The sequence below is a fragment of the Lissotriton helveticus genome, chromosome 6 (genome assembly GCF_964261635.1).
Source record: "Lissotriton helveticus chromosome 6, aLisHel1.1, whole genome shotgun sequence".
Classification (NCBI taxonomy): domain Eukaryota; kingdom Metazoa; phylum Chordata; class Amphibia; order Caudata; family Salamandridae; genus Lissotriton; species Lissotriton helveticus.
In genome coordinates, this window is record NC_136067.1 from 48,622,293 (window position 1) to 48,641,382 (window position 19,090).

The window sequence follows — 19,090 nt, forward strand, 5'->3', positions numbered from 1 at the left end:
TTGTTCACCACATCGTGTTGTTATCATCCACCGATTCCGTCTGAGTTTAGTTTTGAAAGGCCCTTTAGAGCCACAGTCCAGAGTATGGGGAAAAAACTGGTACCTGCCCCTGCTGAGACTTTGAATACTTTAGATTCTTATCTTGTTCAAGTGGTCAGTAGCATCAATAATAAGCGAAGGCAATCTTTGGGCCTAAGCCAATCACCTGTGTTGCCTTTAGAAAGCCCATCTACAAGCGCACTAAGCACAGCGATGTCTGATTCATTGCTAGACAATCCTCCGCTAAACCTAGCTGATTCTAATTCTTTAGATAATTGCATTGAGGCTGCCGATGACTCTGATCCTCTAACAGATTTAATAGATTTATCAGACAACGCCATTACTGATTCAAACAACCAGATAGCCGCCACGGACGAAGACCTACAACCCCTGCAGCCTGATACACGTGCTGTTAGAGCTTGTAGAAAACTTCCAGCAAAGCGAGGGGGGAAACAACTAGGTAGGAAAAAGCCTGCCACCCCACCTTCTAGACGGGTGGGGAAACATGTAGATCCCGACGTAGACACTGAGTCCAAACGCATCATCGATGACGACCTTTTTAATAGGATTCAAGATATGATAGACATCAAAATTAGGACTATAATCAAACCCCTGATCGGGAAAGTGGATAAACTAACTGCTGAGGTCAGGAAGTTGGGTGGGGTACATAGCAAATTGGCTAAGGAGGTAGAGAATCTATCTTCCCTCGTCACAAATTTAACACCCACGGATGTGGAGGTTACCCCAACCGAAAGCAACTCACAGCCCATCCAACAAGGGCTGTCGCCTCCGCCATCACTACCATCATTAACTGTCCCGGGTCAGAACGTTGAAATTGGAGACTCTCACATCAGTTTAACTGGTGCCACAGCGGAAAGACATCAAGAGGATGCTTCAGTCCAATTCATCGTGGAAGCCTCACCGGTAGTACTGGTGCTGGCAAACGTCCCTGTTCTATCACAAGATAAAACAGAGTCCAATCAGGGTCTAAAAGATAAAGCTTTACATTGGCTCTCTAACAATATGTATATGGCACAAGAAGGGTTCGATAAACTGGCAGGGGATATAGTCTTGACCAGGAGGGTATCTTGGATTGGCAGCAAGCCAAAAAAGTTCAAAGGCGATTGTGTTATTTTAAACTTTGCTAATGCCGAGGTCCTTCCAGACATCCTGAGTAATGTTTTTCCACCCCAACGTCATAGTGGCTCTATAATTCCACTCACTCTTAAGTTCTTCTATGATGAGATCCAGTCTGCTACTTTACCCAATACCCACAGGTATAAAAGACCTACCAATACCAGTAGCTGGGGAGGGGCCACCAGATCGCGTTACCCTAATGACTGGCTTCAGCCTATAGCACATCGGGAGTTAGGAAGATCCATTTACCCGTATGAGCAAAACATCAAGTCTGTCCACCCGTACGAGTTAAGAACTAACGGGTGGGGGCCTGGTCCCCTGGGTTACGACCATAGTGTTCGGGGTATTAAGCCCACACACTGGCTGAGAACTGATCCATTGCTGATCCGTCCAAATACCCCACATCCCATGTGGAATCCAGCCTTAAATGGACAGGGTCAGGTAGCCACTCCCTTTGCGTGGGGTTTAGCCACAGGAAATAGGTTTGGCCCTTTATCTGACTTAAATACCTGTGATTGACTTGAAACAGGAGTTGATCAAGAAAGTGAGGGGCTGAACAATCTAAAAACTAGTAGTGGTGGTTTCAACATTGATGAACACTCTAGCTTTCCAACGCTTAATGTAGCCGCTGAGTCTCAATTATCTACAAATTCTGTTCAGCAATTAATTTTATCTGGGACCGTGGCCTGCGCTAAACCGGGTCCCATTGGAGAGGACACACAGAGCCGCGGTCAAGCGGTAACTAGCGAGGTACCTTTACCGCAACATACAGCGGAAGGAGATTCAGAGGGTGGATATGAATTAAGGACAACTACTGACTCTTGTAAGATTATAAGCTGGAATGTAGCAGGCTTAAATGCTAAACGCCAGGACCTTGCATGGCGGAGCTTTGTTTCAAAGCACCACATCATTGCTCTGCAAGAAACCTGGGACACATCCAGCAATCTTTGGTGGGATGGGTTCACCAGTTTCACAAAACCTGCAGTCCCTAGTAGAATGGGCAGGGCTAAAGGCGGTCTGGCGTTCTTTTTCGCCTTGGATCTAAAAGGAAGTTACAGGCAGATCATTTCCGATTCTGATAATATCTTAATAGTTGAAAGGGTGATCAACAAAACAAGCAGGACTTTATATGTCAATTTTTATAATTCTGGGAACAGTGACTATTGCGGTTGTAATATTGCCAGTCTGGACAATATTTTAAACACAGTCTCACAGAATATCGATTTTGTTTTTGAGTTCATTTTATTAGGTGATTTTAATATTCATTTATGTAAATTAGCCTGTAAGGGAAGAGGAGTCAACGAGGTTGACGATGCGGCCCCACAAGGGCCTCACTTCGAACATTCCGTAGAGGGACAGGAGCTTGAAGATTTACTTGCAAATTACAATCTATACGAACCCGATTATGGCTTGAGAATGCCAACCTTTACTGGCGTCCACCATGGAACAGTGATAGATTATATTTTTGTCTCACTGGGTATTCTAAATCGGACCACGGCCTATCGTACAGTTGCAACTCACTACAGTGATCATAACCCAGTACTACTCGAAGTGGCCTGGGGAGCTCAGATGGGTGTATCACCATTAACTGTAAAATCGTCACATCCCCTGAGGACCACTGATCAAGACAGAAGAGTGAAGTGGGCGAATGTGATTCCGGATAATTTTTATGAAAAATGCTTCCCTAAAATTAAAGACCAGGTTGAGCTCTGTCAGAATCCGGACACTCAAGGGAATCATATTGTAGCAGCTTATGAGGAAATATGTGTCCAGGTCTCTAAGGATCTTCTAGCTAAACCCATCCAGGGAGCCCAAGGACACAAGCGATGGTTCGACTCTGCATGTTCAAAGGCCCATAGAGATTTGTTGGCGGCTCTAAAAATCGTCCCTAGGGTCACAGATGATATCGTGAGACTAAGGAAAACTTATAAGGCAGCCATAAAGAATCGCAAAGAATCCATTAAACGCGAAACATGGGATAACCTCCTTTCAGCGGCAGTGCTGAAGGACAGTAGGAGATTTTGGGAGATCATCAAACAGCCCCTATTCTCTGAAGATACCAATGCACCCATGGACTGCGTGATTACCGATGAAAAATGGCTGTCTTTTTTCAAAAATGTATATGGGGGTGATGATGATGATGAGGGAATTAATAAGGGTCTACTGCCCAATGTGGCTGCACATCCTATCATCTTTAATCCCCAAGAAGTGGAAAAAGCCCTCTTGGCAACAACCAAACATAAGGCACCTGGTCCAGATGGAGTCCCCGCTGACTTTTTTATGCACTCACCTAAACTGTGGTCGAAGGTTTTGTCTAACGTGTTTAATGCAGTTAATGGCAACTCAGCCCCCGCCTCATGGGCAATATCCACCATCGTCCCCATTTATAAAAACAAAGGTCAGCGGGATGATCCCGCATTTTATAGGCCCATATCCCTTCTGGATTCAACCATAAAAGTTCTGGGCAGAGTCCTCTTATTTAGATTGAGGGAGAATGTCGAGGGCTGTGGTGGGCTGTCCGAACTGCAATATGGTTTTAGAGAGAGAAAAGGGACCATCGAACAATGTATTAATTTGCATTTACTCATCTCCAAGTACACGGTGGCCAAGGAGGGTTCCGTGTATCTTGCATTCATGGACCTCTCCTCGGCCTTCGACCTCGTTAATAGGTCCAAACTATGGTCGACCCTGTTGGAATTGGGCATTGATGAAGCTTTGGTCATGTTTATGGCCACTTTGCATCAGGAGCTTTTTGCAGCCGTCCGAGTGTCAAACAACGGCAGGTGTACCCCTCTATTTAAATCCTTAAAAGGGGTACGGCAAGGTTGTATTTTGGCCCCCACGCTTTTTACCATCTATATTAACGGCTTGGGGGCACACCTGCGAGGCCAGGACGCGGACGTTCCACGTGCAGGAGATGTCCAAATCCCGGCACTCCTGTACGCGGATGACGCCGTGTTGATCGCCCGCACTGGTGTTGGACTCCAGCTTCTCCTGAACGCCTTTGGTTCCTTCATGGAAAATCTGGACCTTAAGGTTAATGTGTCCAAATCGCACACGATGGTAATGGGGCGTGAGTGTACTAAAAAAAGACATAAATCATTCTTTTGCAGCGGGGTCTCGGTCTCTAAGGTAACCACATTTCCCTACTTGGGCGTATTGTTTGATCAAAAAGGAACGTGGGGACCACAGATAAGTGCAAAGAGGCTGGCGGTAACTAGATCTGCCTCAGCGCTCTTGGGTTTTGCTGGTAAGTTGGGAGCCAGGCCTATGGAAGCCTTGTTAAAGATCTATAAGTGTAAACCTGTGGCCATTGCATCATATGGATCTCCCTTGTGGGGGTACGTAAATCTCGACCCCATCCAGAGAGCAGAAAACAGATTTATCAGATCTCTCCTATCTGTACCCCAGTCAACCCCAACCTATTCCATCCATAAAGAGGTGGGTCTACCTTACTTGTCAGACTTATTGAGTTTAGCGCCCTTGACCCTGTGGCTGAAAATGTGGTTAAATGAAGACCTTCCATTGAATCACAACATTTTGAAGGATGTCCTATTACTGGATAAATATAGCAAAATCCCATGGCTGGCCTATTTAACTAAATCATTTACAGAATTGGGTCGTCCAGAACTTTTCCTTTGCCCAGAAAAAATGAGGGCTCTGGACATAGGCCATATAAAAAAGCTATTCAATGAAAGGAAGGAAGCGTGCCGTGAGGCAGTCGAACTGCAGAAACCAGCAGTCAGGGCCCATTACCTTTTGGTGAGTGTACCCTATCTCGCACCTTATCTCAGCTTTGTTACATTCCCTTATCACAGGTTTTTATTAACTAAATTAAGGTTTAACCTGCTACATTTTTACCTTGGTTCTTTTAAGTGCTGGCAGAAGCCAGAATTAGCCGCTCCTTGCAGTTGTGATCGTTTCTCTGTGCAGGACACAATGCACTTTGTCATGTTTTGCAGCTTGTATCATGAGCAGAGGAAAAAATATTTGTTCCCCATTTTGAAAGAAGCAGGGTTCACTCAGGTGCGCCCGGCGCTGCTCTACCTACAGCTCCTGACAAATCCCCGCACAACTTTCAGCATTGCAAATTTTCTAGTGGCCACTGCGAGGGTGAAAGCTGTTGGCCATACTTCGCCTTAAAAATGTTTTTTTTTTTAAATGGTTAAGATGTTTCTTTTTTTTTTTATAAAATGTATCTTTTAAATTTTGTACATAGTATTTATAATGCACATCTAGTTTGATGCTTTTTAGGTAAATGGAGGGTTATGTATGTTTCCCATGTCATGTTTTACTGTTTTTTGTTTCTTTGTATGACTTGGAATAAGTCGAATAAAGATATTCTGACTGACACCCTTGTCAAATAAATAACTTGAGCTCAACATACAATGCAATGGACATGGTTGCTCCAAAATCTAACTCAAATCGCTGAAACTTTTCTTCTTGGGTACAATGCCACACCATGCATGGAATTATTTTGGTTCAGTTGAGTGACACAAACTCAGTGGTGAAACAATTGTAGCACTTAGTAGGTATTGATCAAGTCCCAATCCTCCAGAGTAAAATGTGCAGCACACTTGCGCTTAGTCAAGATTGAGGTACAGTCTTCTTCTTTAGAATCAGTGTCTAAAGTCCTCTTTTTATTTTTGTTCTTTGTGGCATCTTGAATAACAGGAAGCTCCTTTGCCGTTTCATTGGTTTGGTCAGGGTTGGTTACTTTCCTGTGAAACTGAAGTCTTCCACACATGCCAATGTCTATAAATAGATGTTCTGGAGGTCCTTCAGAATTATGTTACTTTGGTCTTCCATAGAAATTCTGTGCAGCTCTTCTGAATTTCAGAGTATTTTTGGGCTTTACTGCTTCCAAAATGGCTTGATCCCATTGACGGACAACCTGTCCCGCCCATCCTTGGGTATTGCATGGTGCATGATCAAATTCTTTGAAAGGATCTTCAGAAAGAACTAGGCCTGATTGGTCAGTAAATCTTTGAATAACTGCTTTTCTGTCCTTAACACTGGAGTTTGAGATATCCAAACAGTTAAGTTTCTTAAAACACAAAAGAAACGCCGCCCCTTTGTCTGTTAAGTCGGGGTTGCAAGATACATCTAAAATTGCAAGTTCTTGAAGTCCCCGCTTCAATACTCGAACTGGAGCTGTCATTTTCCGAATGCCTGTATCTGAAAGACCATTATCCTTCAAGTAGAGTTGAACAAGACTGGACATGGCTTCAGTGGTGAGATGCTCAAGCAGTTCGTGGCCATCTCCGAGTTTACAAAAAGACAGATCCAGACAAGTCAGCTTCCGGAAGGATTGGATTTCCTCTAGCTTTTCAGAAACAACGAGATGCCTGTTCCGCAAACACAATGAAGCACCTTGTGTCCATAAGCTTCAGTAAACTTTTGTAAAGCCCTCAGTCCTGTAACGGGCTCTACAAACTTCTGCCTTCCTTCAGCGACAGAAAAGTGTTTCTGCGATCTGTTCAGGGAAGTCCAGCAGTGAATCCACATGATGGACATTGTCCGAGATGAAGGCCAGCACCAGGTTGAAGAGAGACTTGGCGGTGTACCGCAGACTGCCCTCTTTGGTGTAGGTGAAGATGAACTGGTCAGTTCTTTGTCGTGCATGGCCATCTTCTTTCTTCAGGCACAGTTCCGCAGAGAACCCTTTGGAGAACAGCCGGAGGCCACTTCTCGGCTTCTGCACAGCACTTCCGCTTTTGTCAGAAGGATCATTTACGAGGTACAGCCGCCCATTTTCACGCACATAGATAAGTCCATGGTCTAAGGGAGGGACATCAGATCGGAAATCACAAGACATGCTCTGTGCAGTGAAAGCGCCTACAACAACTCACAAAATGTAAATTAGGGCCCGATTTAGAGATTGGTAGAAAGAGTAGTCCGTTCAGAAGTGACAGAGTACTCTCTCGACAAACTGAAGGTTAACCCACCTGGTTTACAGACAGCAGACCTTCGGTATGTAGACAGCAGAGAATACTCCGTCTCCGCCACCTACATACCTATCCAATGGCCCAACTGAGTAAGGGCTGTCGGAGGTCTCACCATCTGTGCACCTTTCCCATTTAGTGTGGGCGGACACATGGCCAATTTTAACTTTTACAAACCGCCATCCAAAACTTGCTAGTATGTAAAAGTAACACTTTTCACCCCTGGAGAGGAAGTCACTGCTTTTTAGGTCTTGCCTAGCAGCACGCATGGGCTGCGTGGACAAAGACCCTGAGCCATCGATGCAGCTTTTGCCCTAAAAACGTGCATGCGTTCCATTGCCTTCAATGGCAACGCGTGCACGTCTGGCTATTCCCTTGCGGGAACGAGCTTGACACCATATGTTTGTAATTAACACTTGTAGCCCGAGGTGCGCGCTTGTTTTTCCAAGCATTGGCCGTGCGAGCACACAACTCCCGCTTCTCACCCTCCCCCACCACTCATCGCGGCCAATGCTTGTTTTAAGTGACTTCGTGCTGTTCTCTTCCAGATTTGCAGGTGGCTCAGAAGGTGTTGATTCTTCGGTTGCGCATTGCTTGCTGATTTAAAACAGCTCAGAAAACTTCCGCCGCCTGGTCGGATCCCATCCGGAAATGTTGCCGGAGCTATAATTAAATCACAGCCTATTTCTTCCCTCGCAGCAGTCACCGGGGAGAAGACAGTGGCGCCCTGTCTCCGGGAGTGGTACTGTGAGGTTCCTGAGGCGGTTACACTACCGCCTTTCGACGCCTCCTTCGGTTGTCGCTGCAGCTTGCCCCATTGCTCCCTCACCAGGGGATTGAGGGGCTCCTGACTGGAAGGTTGAAGCTATCGCTACCCGACCCCCAACTTTTGCCATCTGTTTCCAGGGTAGCAGATTGGGGGGGGGGGCGGTTGTTGCACCCGTTTTCTCTCTATTGGATGTTTCATTGTGTAGCATGACAGGCTATAGCGCCCACATCACCCTTAGGTTTTCTTGGCGCTTTCGGCAGAAACCTGATCTGTGCTGTTAGTCAACTCCTAGGCACTCTTTGCATCGAATATGAAAGGCAGAGTGGGCCTCCCGGATCCCCGCAGCCGGTTACATTACCTCGTTGAGCCGCCAGGGCTGAGTAGTATGCGCTGCTGCACAGAAACCCCTTTATTAGCGTAGCCGTCTGCAGACGCTACCAATTCTTTCAAATCTACATGGAATGGGTTTTGGACTCCGCGCAGGAGCACGACTCTGTTCATGTTCTTGGCTAATTGGAGTATCATTCCGCCTTCCATGAAGCGCTTCCTTTGGAATGCATGAGGGACTATTTTTCATCAGGATAAGTCCACTCAATCATCGCACTGTTTGCCAGACTCACTTTTTCTGAGACATGCATATGCAGATAGCAGTGATCACTTGCTTCTTTTCCCCATCGTTGGCATAGCATTAATAGGAAACGTTTCATTTCAGTATAATATATGTATTTCTCCATTCAGCACGCGTAAAGAGCATTCTTGAATTCTGCTGTTAACATGTTTTGGCTCATTAATGAAGGACCGGTTGGCTTGTAAGTGCTTGTTGGTAAAGCTCTTATCTCTCCGTTGTGTCAGACTGTTTTCGTGTATTCGTTTTGCTAACAGACTGGACTATACAGGTACAATGTCAGTGTGTACTCATCTTGGCGTCATTAAATTGTGCGCTCAGCCTTTCTTGATCTGGTTGCCCTTACTGTATGGCTCTTGTGTTTTCATCAGTCAGTCGTATAGTGAGGTTTAATTGCGTATGATCAGTAAGGAGTTAGTTGTTTACAAATGTTTAACCATAGTTCCTGTTTGGTAAATTGAGAGCTGTGTGAGTTGTATCCAGGCTCCAGTAATGTGATCTGTACACAGGGCTTTAAGTGGGATGAAAAACCTAGGGGGAGGGTCTCTCAAAGGGGCGTGGCCAGAGTAATTAAGGGCGCAGTTTAAAAACCTGTAAGCTAAAAATCGTTGCTCAGCATAGTGTGCCGCCCGACTTGTATTTTGCTGTTTCTGTCATTGTATCCCGATATATGATGCAAGTAACATCATACCTACAAGAAGTCAGGGCTATTGGCTTTGTCAATGGTTGTTAGATAAATGAGCAGATACTATAGCCATGGTGACACCACGACTCTCTTTCAAGGATTTCCCTGCTCCTACAACGTTCCCCTGGCATGAGGTCATGCCAGAAGTGAGCAGTGTGAGCACGCGCACATCCATGTGTATGACACTTCAGTCTGGAAAAAAATGGACCGTCGGGGCCAGGACACAAAACAGAGCCCGATAGAGACCCGTTTTGAGGCCCCTTTAAAAAACTGCCGGTGCTCAGCACTGGTGAGACCCGGCCCACTTAAAGCCCTGTCTGTTCCTATGCGTGTGTTGAAGAACTTTGCGGTTTTTCATTACTTCAGCTGTTTGGTCGGATGTCAATGGCTGGCCTAGCTTGTGCAGTTTCTTTTCTCGATCAGCGGTTTTTAACCTTTTGACCTACCTGGACCTCCAGTGAATCATTAGTGGAATCCAGCACCCCCACTGAGTCATTATTGGAAGCCGGGGACCCACAACCTAAGCAATTTCTACGATTTGACCCTCCATACAATATACACAAATATGAAAACAATTTTACACCAAATGCTAAAATATTTAAATATTTTGTTTAATGCACACTCAAATATAGAAGTTTTCACATTTTTAATTTTGTTTCTTTACTTTTATACTTTATTATTTTCATTTTTTATTTTGTAATATTTAAATTTGTAAAACAGTCGCTGCCCCTTAGTAGGCTTCCCGGACCAATATGTTAAGAACCACTGCTCTAGATGAGGCATCAAACGCCTATTCTATACAGCTGTACTGCTTTGCTATGATGAGGAGGGCAGAGCATAAGGAAATATGAGTACTGTATTTTGCGCGGCCGCGGTACCCTGGGACTCTGTATGTGTATTCCGATTTATATAGCGCACGAATCACCCGAAGGTCTCAAGGCGCTTGCCTTGGGAACCCGTCCTGGTATTCCCCTGTGATATAACCCCAGCAGGGTATCCACAAGGTGAAAGCCAGGCATCCCGCCGCGAGGGGCCGTAGTGGAGATTAAGCAAGCTATTGCCCAGAGTCGCAGAGTGTGAACCCGTGAGTTGAGTAGGCACCGGAACGAGAATTATCGAGTCCGTGGAATTTTGAGCCCAAGACCCGCCGAGGAGGGGAATTGAACCCTGGTCCAGGACCGATCTCAGCTTCCGGGTCTGCCGCCTCTAACCCCTGAGCCACACTTCTCCACACTTCTCCACAAAACTGCATGTTTTACAGATGTCTTACCAGAAAGATGCACACTGAAAAACGGTGAGCCAAATGGATGTGTTACTAGTGCTACAAGAACCTGCTTTTGGAGATACAAGTACGCACGGCGAGCCTCGACAGAGGTGTGTTGCGAGAGCTCAGAGGAAACGTAGCACTAGAATGTCTCTGCATGCTGCATATCGTGACGGAGAAGAATTGAGGGCTTCGTGCATGTGTGGTAAATAAATAAATAATACCTCTATTTTTGACTGGATATACAATAACAGATAGCTCAATAAATAAGAGTCAAGATTCGAGGTAGTAGGAGTTTGCAGGTTTAATACAGCATAAAGGACAGGAACAGGACAACCTGCACGGGCAAGATCTGGGATGGCTAGCAACTTTTTAATAACAGTGCACAAGCATATATAGTTAAACAAAATACATGATGTTCAATACAATGGGCGTAGCAGTGGGCAGGGCCTGTAGCAGTCGCGAAAGATAAGGCTGAAAGTAGGTGTAACAAGAGGCGTGAACATAGACATGTGATGTGAACGTAACAGAATATGTCATAAATGGGGCGGAAACATGGAGGGGGCTACCTAAGGAGCCGGGACCTCTAACCTAGTGGTGCGCGCAAACTGGCAATGACGTGTTACCAGGGAGAAGCTGGGGGCTATGGCTTCTGCGCTAGAAGAGGAGACGAAAGTCTGGAGAGTCAGAGCGACATGTACCTAAACACTATCTAGTATCTGATGTTTAGAGAACATGTTGATAGAATCCAAAAGTTATCAGGGTAAAGGCTAACAGACATTAAGACTGGTGCATGCATTATTCTACATGTAGTGCGTGCTGAGGAATATTAAATGACCATTAATACAGTATTTCTCTTGCATGGAGACGTAAAGGCTAGACCATGACGAAAACTATTGATGCGATGCAGTAGCTTAGGAATGCAGAGAAGGAGAGCTGGACTGATAACTAGAATCATAACATACTCTTGGCAGACTGGCAGGCAGAGCCAGGCCGAGCCGGGCACTGTGAGGCAGGAAGTAAGTGAAGGGTCAGGGATACAGGTGGGGGCTGTATCGCTCCTCAGCGAGGGTTCAGGAGACAGGAGCTGAATCTGAGTCCAGGCCCTTTTGAGGCCTAGAAACGGGGACTTTATAATGAAATAACGTGCACACTGTGAAATGTGGCAACGTAGGTTTACATAGGCCTGATGCTCGTAGCTTTCACGAGAACTGGAAACTGGCATACTAGAGATGGACACAACTATAATTGCGTCTTTAATCGATCATGGGGAATACATATGCATATTAATCATGCACATACAACATAGGATGGGGGACACGTAGGGACACAGAACATGGCAAAATTTACTTTTCCACATTCCCTCCTTGTCACTACGTTTCCATCAGGAAACATCAATATTCATGATACCATCTATCATTTCATATAGCATCATTTGCTCGTCTCGAATTTTCTTGGAACGGGATTTAGGACTAGGAATACAAAAGGTAGCGCAAATGCCGCAAATCGCAGGGCCACATTGTATACAGAGGCAGCAACTGAATATGATCGCTACTGCAATACCTAGAAATGACAATACTTTCCATCCCCAGGCAGAAATTATACTCCAAAACCAACCGGACCATGTCCAGGTGCCTGGATTCTGGTGTAACTGATGGGCAATTTTATGGAGTCTGGTTATAGCTGAATAAACAGACGGCGCGTTATTAGGAATGAAAATGCAGCAACTAGATCCGATGACTCTACATGCTCCTCCTCTATCGGCCAGTATGACGTCAAGAACGAGACGATTTTGGAGCACGACAAATCTCATAGCAGATTGCTCTTCGGTTAAGTTACCTAGAGCAGAGGCAGTCTCATTCACTACTGCTTCAAGGGTTCTGGTTAATCTACGTATTAACTTACTATTCTGGATAGGTCCTATAAAGAAAAAGAATCCTTTATTGAAATCTGTATACTGTTCTAGAGCAGTTTCAGTTTGATCGACAATCGGGGACTCGATCTCCCTTCTATGTCTAAGGTGTACTAGATGTGTGTTTCTGTGATAATCAGATGGGGCTAAGAAAACTGGTGGCAGTAGGAAGGCAATGTAACATGTTCCATCCCAATCGAGGGGCAGACGAACATATGCGGTCTGGCCACAAACAAAATAAGAATGACGTGAGGCTTTGAAAATAGATTTCCTACTGTCACTATACTTGATAATAGTAGTACAATCACTATGTCCTACATGTGCGGAACCATTATTTCTGACACATAATTCGCCTTTGACTGGTAGTACTGAAATAGCAGGTAAGTCTGGAGTAGTATCAGACTGAACATTCAGGACCATGAAATTCGAAGAATAATTACCTAAATTATAAACTTCATTTTCTAGATCTAACCCTGTTCTATGGGGGAGACCTTGCTTGTCTGGAAAACATGTACTATTCAGAAGGGACATATCATTGGAGGATAACGTTAACATGGACCATGCTCCACACGAACCATTATGTGAAAACGGATAAGGAAAAAGTGGCAGAACTCCCTTCGGTGTCTGGAAAGGGGGGAGTCGACCACACACCCAACAATTAGTGCCATTGCTGGTCTGGTGTGAATAATGCAACATACGGATAAATGAATTGTTGCGCATAGCAAGACGATAAGATAGTTCATGAGGAGGCAGATCACTAAACGTGTGCTCTACTGTAGCTTTAGAAGACTTATTTACATGAGAAATTGGAAAGCATAAATGAAATGCATAACTCGTGCAGGTAATCATCAAGCTGAGAAATAATATAAAACTTAGAAAAACGATACATCGGATTGAGTTTTGACTAACTCTCTCACTATGGGGGTCTATTTCATACATGTCAGATACCTGTCTAACCGTTTCACCTAGGGGAGGACTTAGACAATTAAACTGGCTGACTTATTTTACTAGACCGGAGCTTTAACTTATACTCCTGCTGTGGAGTTTTCTCTAACAGGGAGGGCTTGATTTCAAAGTCATTTGCGGGACAGTCCTTGAAAATAGGCAAATGTTCAGACTTGAAAGTGTCTATAGAAGTGTCTTTGAGCTGTTTAGGTCTTAGTCCGTGAAATTTCTTGACGTGAGACAGATGCACCCACCCCTTACGGCCTTCCAGCTTCACGGCCGTACGGGTGGTGAGAAGAACAAGTCGTGGCTGCTTCCAGCGGGGCTCCAGCGGACTTGAACGATCAAAATTCCGGACAAGAACCAAGCTTCCTGGAACGATTTCATGAGGTTTCACCTCGGTATTGTCTGGAAATGCGGCGGCAACCTGTGAACGACAAGAGTGTAGGGCAGACATCAAGGAAGCTAGGTAATCTGTCAGCATATTACTGGAAACATCTGTAATACTTCGGGGTCTAGGTGTACCCCACATATTTGGGGGGCGGCCGAATACGACCTCGTAAGGGGACAGACCTGATCTGGAATGTGCGACCATGCGCATATAAAACAGAGCGACTGGCAGGGCAACTAGCCAGTCTACACCTTTCTCTTTGCAGATTTTAGCAATGCGGATTTTCAAGGTTTGATTATGTCTCTCTACGAGACCGGCTGCTTCTGGATGGCGTACACAATGGAACTTCCACTGGTACCCTAACAACAGGGAAACGTGCTTCATGAGTTCAGATGAGAATGGCTGGCCGTTATCAGAATACACGACCCTTGGGAGTCCATAGCGGGGAAAATATTCACGAACCAACTGCTTGGCAGTGGTCACTGCTGTGTAATCTGGAACTGGATATGCTTCTGTCCACCTGGACAAAGCGCATACAACTACAAGGACATACTTGAAACCTCGACATCGCTCCATCTGAATATAATCCATCTGGAGGACTTCAAAAGGGTGGTCAGGGGGCTGGAATCCACCTTGTTCCACCGGGACACTTTTACCTGGATTGAACTGGCAACATATCATACAAGTGTGGACTTTGTGCTTGGCTGCAGCTCGTAAATGCTTGTTAAACCAAATGTTCTGGATACTGTCTAACATGGCTTTTTCTCCTAAGTGTGCTGGACTATGTGCGGTATTGATAATGACTTGAACCATAGAGTCGGGGAGAAACCATGTGGCTTTTCCCTTCGTCACCCATCCCTGATCTGTCTGGACCCCTCCTTGTTCGGACCATTTCTTGATTTCTTCGGGGGTAGCATGTAACTGTATATCTATGACATCTTGAGTAGGGTCCTTAACTGTCATACAAGTAGTCTGTTCTGGAATGGATGTCGGTGTCTTGTTAACTGGTATGTCTGGTGTCTGTGCTGTAAGTTTGGCTGTTCGATCTGCTAGATCATTACCTTGGGAAATAATGTCAGTAACTTTCGTATGTGCTTTGCATTTCATGATAGCAATGGATGTCGGTAAATGTATTGCTTCTAACAGAGCTTGAATGAGGAGACCATGCTGAATCTTGGTTCCATGAGAAGTCATGAAACCTCTCTCCTGCCAGAGCACTCCAAAGTCGTGTACAACTCCGAATGCGTAGCGTGAATCTGTGTAAATATTAACTTTCAAGTTCTTGGCATGTATGCAGGCTTGTGTCAGAGCAACTAGCTCTGCTGCTTGGGCAGACAGGGTGTCAATACGGTGTGTTTCAATAACTTCAGTGTCAGTAGTCACTGCATACGCGGCTACTAGTTCTCCTGTACTTGTTCTCATACATGAACCATCTACATAAAGTGTCAGGTCGGGATCTGGTAGCGGAATATCTGTCAGGTCTTGTCTTGGCTTAGTCATAATGTTAACTACTTCCACACAGTCATGTGTGGCAGGATTTGAAGTAACTGACGGTAACAGTGTAGCAGGATTTAGAACGTTGCAGCGTCTGATTTCTATGTGTGGCTGGAACAGTGTCAATTCATAACCTGTTAAACGTGCAATTGTCAAGTGCTGAGTCTGTGTTCGGTTTAAAAGAACTTCCACGGAGTGTGGAACTTGTACTGTCAGGGAGTGTCCTAATACTATGGAATCACTTTGTCTGATAGCTAGTGCTGTGGCTGCAACTGACTTGAGGCACGCAGGCAGAGCCTGGGCTACTGGATCTAGTGTGCTCGAAAAATAAGCACAGGGCTTGTACTGTCCTGCTTGATCTTGTGTGAGAACAGATAATGCAGTACCATCACGTTCTGTGACAAAAAGCGTAAAAGGCTTACTGTAGTTCGGTGTGGCTAGAACAGGTGCTTGACATAAGGCTTTCTTTAATTCATTAAAACTAAGTGTATGTTCAGATGTCCAAGGGAGGACAGTCGATACGGCTGCCTCCTGTGTCGTTAACTGTATCAGTGGCTTGGCTAGAAATGTATACTGAGGAATCCATTGTCTACAATAAGAAGTGAGGCCGATAAAAGCACGTACCTCCTTCTGTGTCTTGGGCTGAGGAAGACTCGCTATTAACTGGATGCGATCGGGTGTCAACTGCCTACCCCACTTGGACAGTAAGTGGCCTAAGTAGATCACTTGCTGGACACAGAATTGAAGCTTCGAAGGGGACACCTTGTGCCCCATCTCGGCTAGGAAATACAAGACTGTAAGTGATGCTCGCTCGCAAGCACGTTCAGAACGGGCTGTGATTAGTAGATCATCGACATACTGGAGCAGAGCAGTGTCAGTTGGCATGTGAATGTTGTCTAGTTGTCTCTTAAGTGCTTGACTATAAATGCTAGGACTTTCTGTGAAACCTTGAGGAGCTCGTGTAAATTTATAGCTCCTTCCATTTAAACAAAAACCGAAAAGGTACTGGCTATCTGGGTGAATCGGGACACTGAAAAATGCATTCTTGAGGTCGATTACTGTGAAAAATATTGCCTCAGAATCAATAGCTGTCAACAGGGATGAGATATCTGAAACTACTGGATACTGGGGAATAATACATTTATTGAGTTCTCGAAGGTCAATCACTAATCGATATACTGGGGGTGCATTTGGATCAGTACGTTTCATGACTGGAACGATAGGAGAATTACATACATTGGAGTCAGTTTCTACAACTACTCCTTGAGCAATGAGCTCGTCAATAATATTGGATAAGGCTGCTATAGCCTCAGGTGGCAATCTGTACTGTCTGATTCGTGGTAACACTATACCTTGCTTGAGAGTCACACGATGGGGTGTGATTTGCATGAAACCTACATCAGTTGGACCTTGCGCCCATAGATGCTGCGGAACATTCAGTAATCTTGGATCAAAATCACGTAATACATAGTGACCCTTGAAGTCACGCAAAAACAAACGTATTCCCTCTGGGGAACAACAAATAACTGCACCTAATTCTTTCAGTGTCTTAATGCCTAACAAATTTTCTGGACATGACTTCGTAAGCAATAGATCAGTAGTTCGGGACAATGGACCAACTTCTAGAGTAACTGGTTTTGAAATCTCGTTTACAATAGGCTTTCCTGAAAATCCAAGGGAAACATTTCTAGAGCCTGAGAGCGGAGCCCCTGGAACCTCGTCGTGACTTATAGTCGTCCTACTTGCCCCTGTATCAATCAGAAACTTTCTGTCTTTCCCTAATACTTGACTATGAACATAGGGACCTTCTTGATCTACAGGAATCTCGATGAGAGGCAAGCCTACCTCCCTCTCTAGGCTGTTTCATGAATACGCTTGATACTCTGGATACTCTGACTGAGCATACTGGTACATTTGCTGTGTAACATGCTGTGTTGCAGCAATAGGCTGCGGTGCTGGAACTGTCTGTTGTGCATTCGGTGGCTGAGAAGTCTGTGAAACTTGTTCTTGTCTAGGCGGGCGTGGTCTTTCTTTTGTCTTACCAGTGGCTATATTGTGTTTCAGAACTGCACACTCGTTTATAAAATGACCTGGCTGTTTACAATAATTGCATGTCCCTTTAACGGGAGCTGCAGGATGACTGGCTTGATGCGGACCCCTCTTCTGACTGTCTTGAGGAACAGATTGCGCAACTAGTACTTTCATTTTCGTGTCTTTCATACGTCTTTTCTCATGTTCTTGTTCTTCTCTGATTGATACTGGAGCATCTGGAGCATTTGTGACGGGGTATTAGCTTGCCAGCTACTTTCGACTTTCAAAACTCGATTTTTAACTTGTGGACTTGAATTCTCGACTAGTTTAGTAACAACAAGATGAGGGTATGACTCGCTACTAGTCTTCAAACCACTGTTTATTATAAAACATTTCTCGAATCTAGAATAAAAATCACTAGTGTCTTCGTCTTGTTTCTGTTTACAGGCTGAGATTGCATCCCAGTCTTCCTTTTTAGTGGCTAATAACCTAGGCAAAACTTGTATTAACAGTTCTGGTAATTCTTTACATTTATCTCCAAGACCGGTACCTGGTACTCGTATCTTATCTTCAGCTTCTAAAGCTGTCCAATCGATCTTTTTCTCTCCCACCTCCCAATCTTTTTCCTTGAGTTTTTCATATATGCCCGCAGGCAACAGGACTTTTAGCATTTTAATAATATCTGGATACGTGTATTCTCCCATACGGAGCATGTCTTTTAATTCTTGGTGGAACCCTGCTGGATCTTTGTCGTGACAGGGAATTAATTTCTTCATCTCTAAGAGTTCCATCTTGGTAACTGGGGTGTAAACAAATACTCGTTGCATTTCACCATCCGCTGTCCTAACTGGGTGTACCTCTCGTAACGGATGTTGTCTATCTATGTAAAACGGTTTACTTTCTGGAGGTGAGACATGAACAAAGTGCGGGTTCAGAAACGTTCTATATTTGTGGCGCTGTTCTAGAATGACACTAATTAAATCGGTACCTAAACCTTTCCATCTATACTGGAGTAACTCGTTCAGGATATCATGTAACGGACCTGGATCAGAATGTTGACCCTCATACAGAGTAATGAGGTGCTGGATCATATACATACCCACCAGTCGCTGCTCGGCTGGGGGCAGTTTCAGAAACATTTGTGCCACTATTTCGTCTGGAAAAGTGGTAGAATCAGTAATCCATCGGACTGCTGATCGGGCTAGTTCTTGTTCATGCATAGTACTTAACTCACTATAACCGATTCGTGATTTCAGAATTTGATCGGTAGCTTGAAATACTTGTTCTAGAGAGCCTTGTTCTGGTGCTGGAAGATGAAAGACTTTCTTGTGTTCTAGGCGTAAGTGTCGGTCTGGAAATCTAGATTTACCTACATACGCTATTCTGGCGGTATTCTCGTCCTCTACCTCTTCAGTAGAAGAGTCATTTTCTTTCTCGCTTACTTGTGCTTCTTTGCGTTGTTCGTGTAACCTTATTATTTCTTTACGTATTTTCTTGTACATATTCTCTATACTATTGAGTGTCTTGTGCTTACCCTTGGCTATATTATCACTCCACCTTGTCAGAACCTTCATTTCGGTCGGATCTTTAGTCGGGGAATCTTGTTCCCGTATTAAACAATTTATCAGAAACTTTAATAACATGAACTGGATCTCAGCTTTCCTGAGAGACATGACTTCAGCAATACTTTCTGGATCTTGTCCCGTACGAATGAAACGATACATTCTGTCTAGATCTTCTTTCATATTCGGTAGGGTGACCAAATACTCGGACACCTGTCTTATACGTACGGAATATATAACCATACTATCCTCGCCTGGGACTGGATCATAACAGCATTCAGTAAGAAGTCG

The 19,090-nt window shown here is 44.7% G+C and overlaps 1 protein-coding gene and 1 pseudogene across 7 annotated transcripts in view; both read right to left on the reverse strand.

Annotated features, from left to right (window-relative positions):
* Window positions 1-19,090, reverse strand: part of DNAH8 (dynein axonemal heavy chain 8) — a 10,041,960-nt gene that overhangs the window by 4,552,032 nt on the left and 5,470,838 nt on the right. The gene's annotated exons all lie outside the window — the stretch shown is intronic.
* LOC144761206 (leucine-rich repeat-containing protein 42 pseudogene) lies at window positions 5,702-6,994 on the reverse strand (annotated as a pseudogene).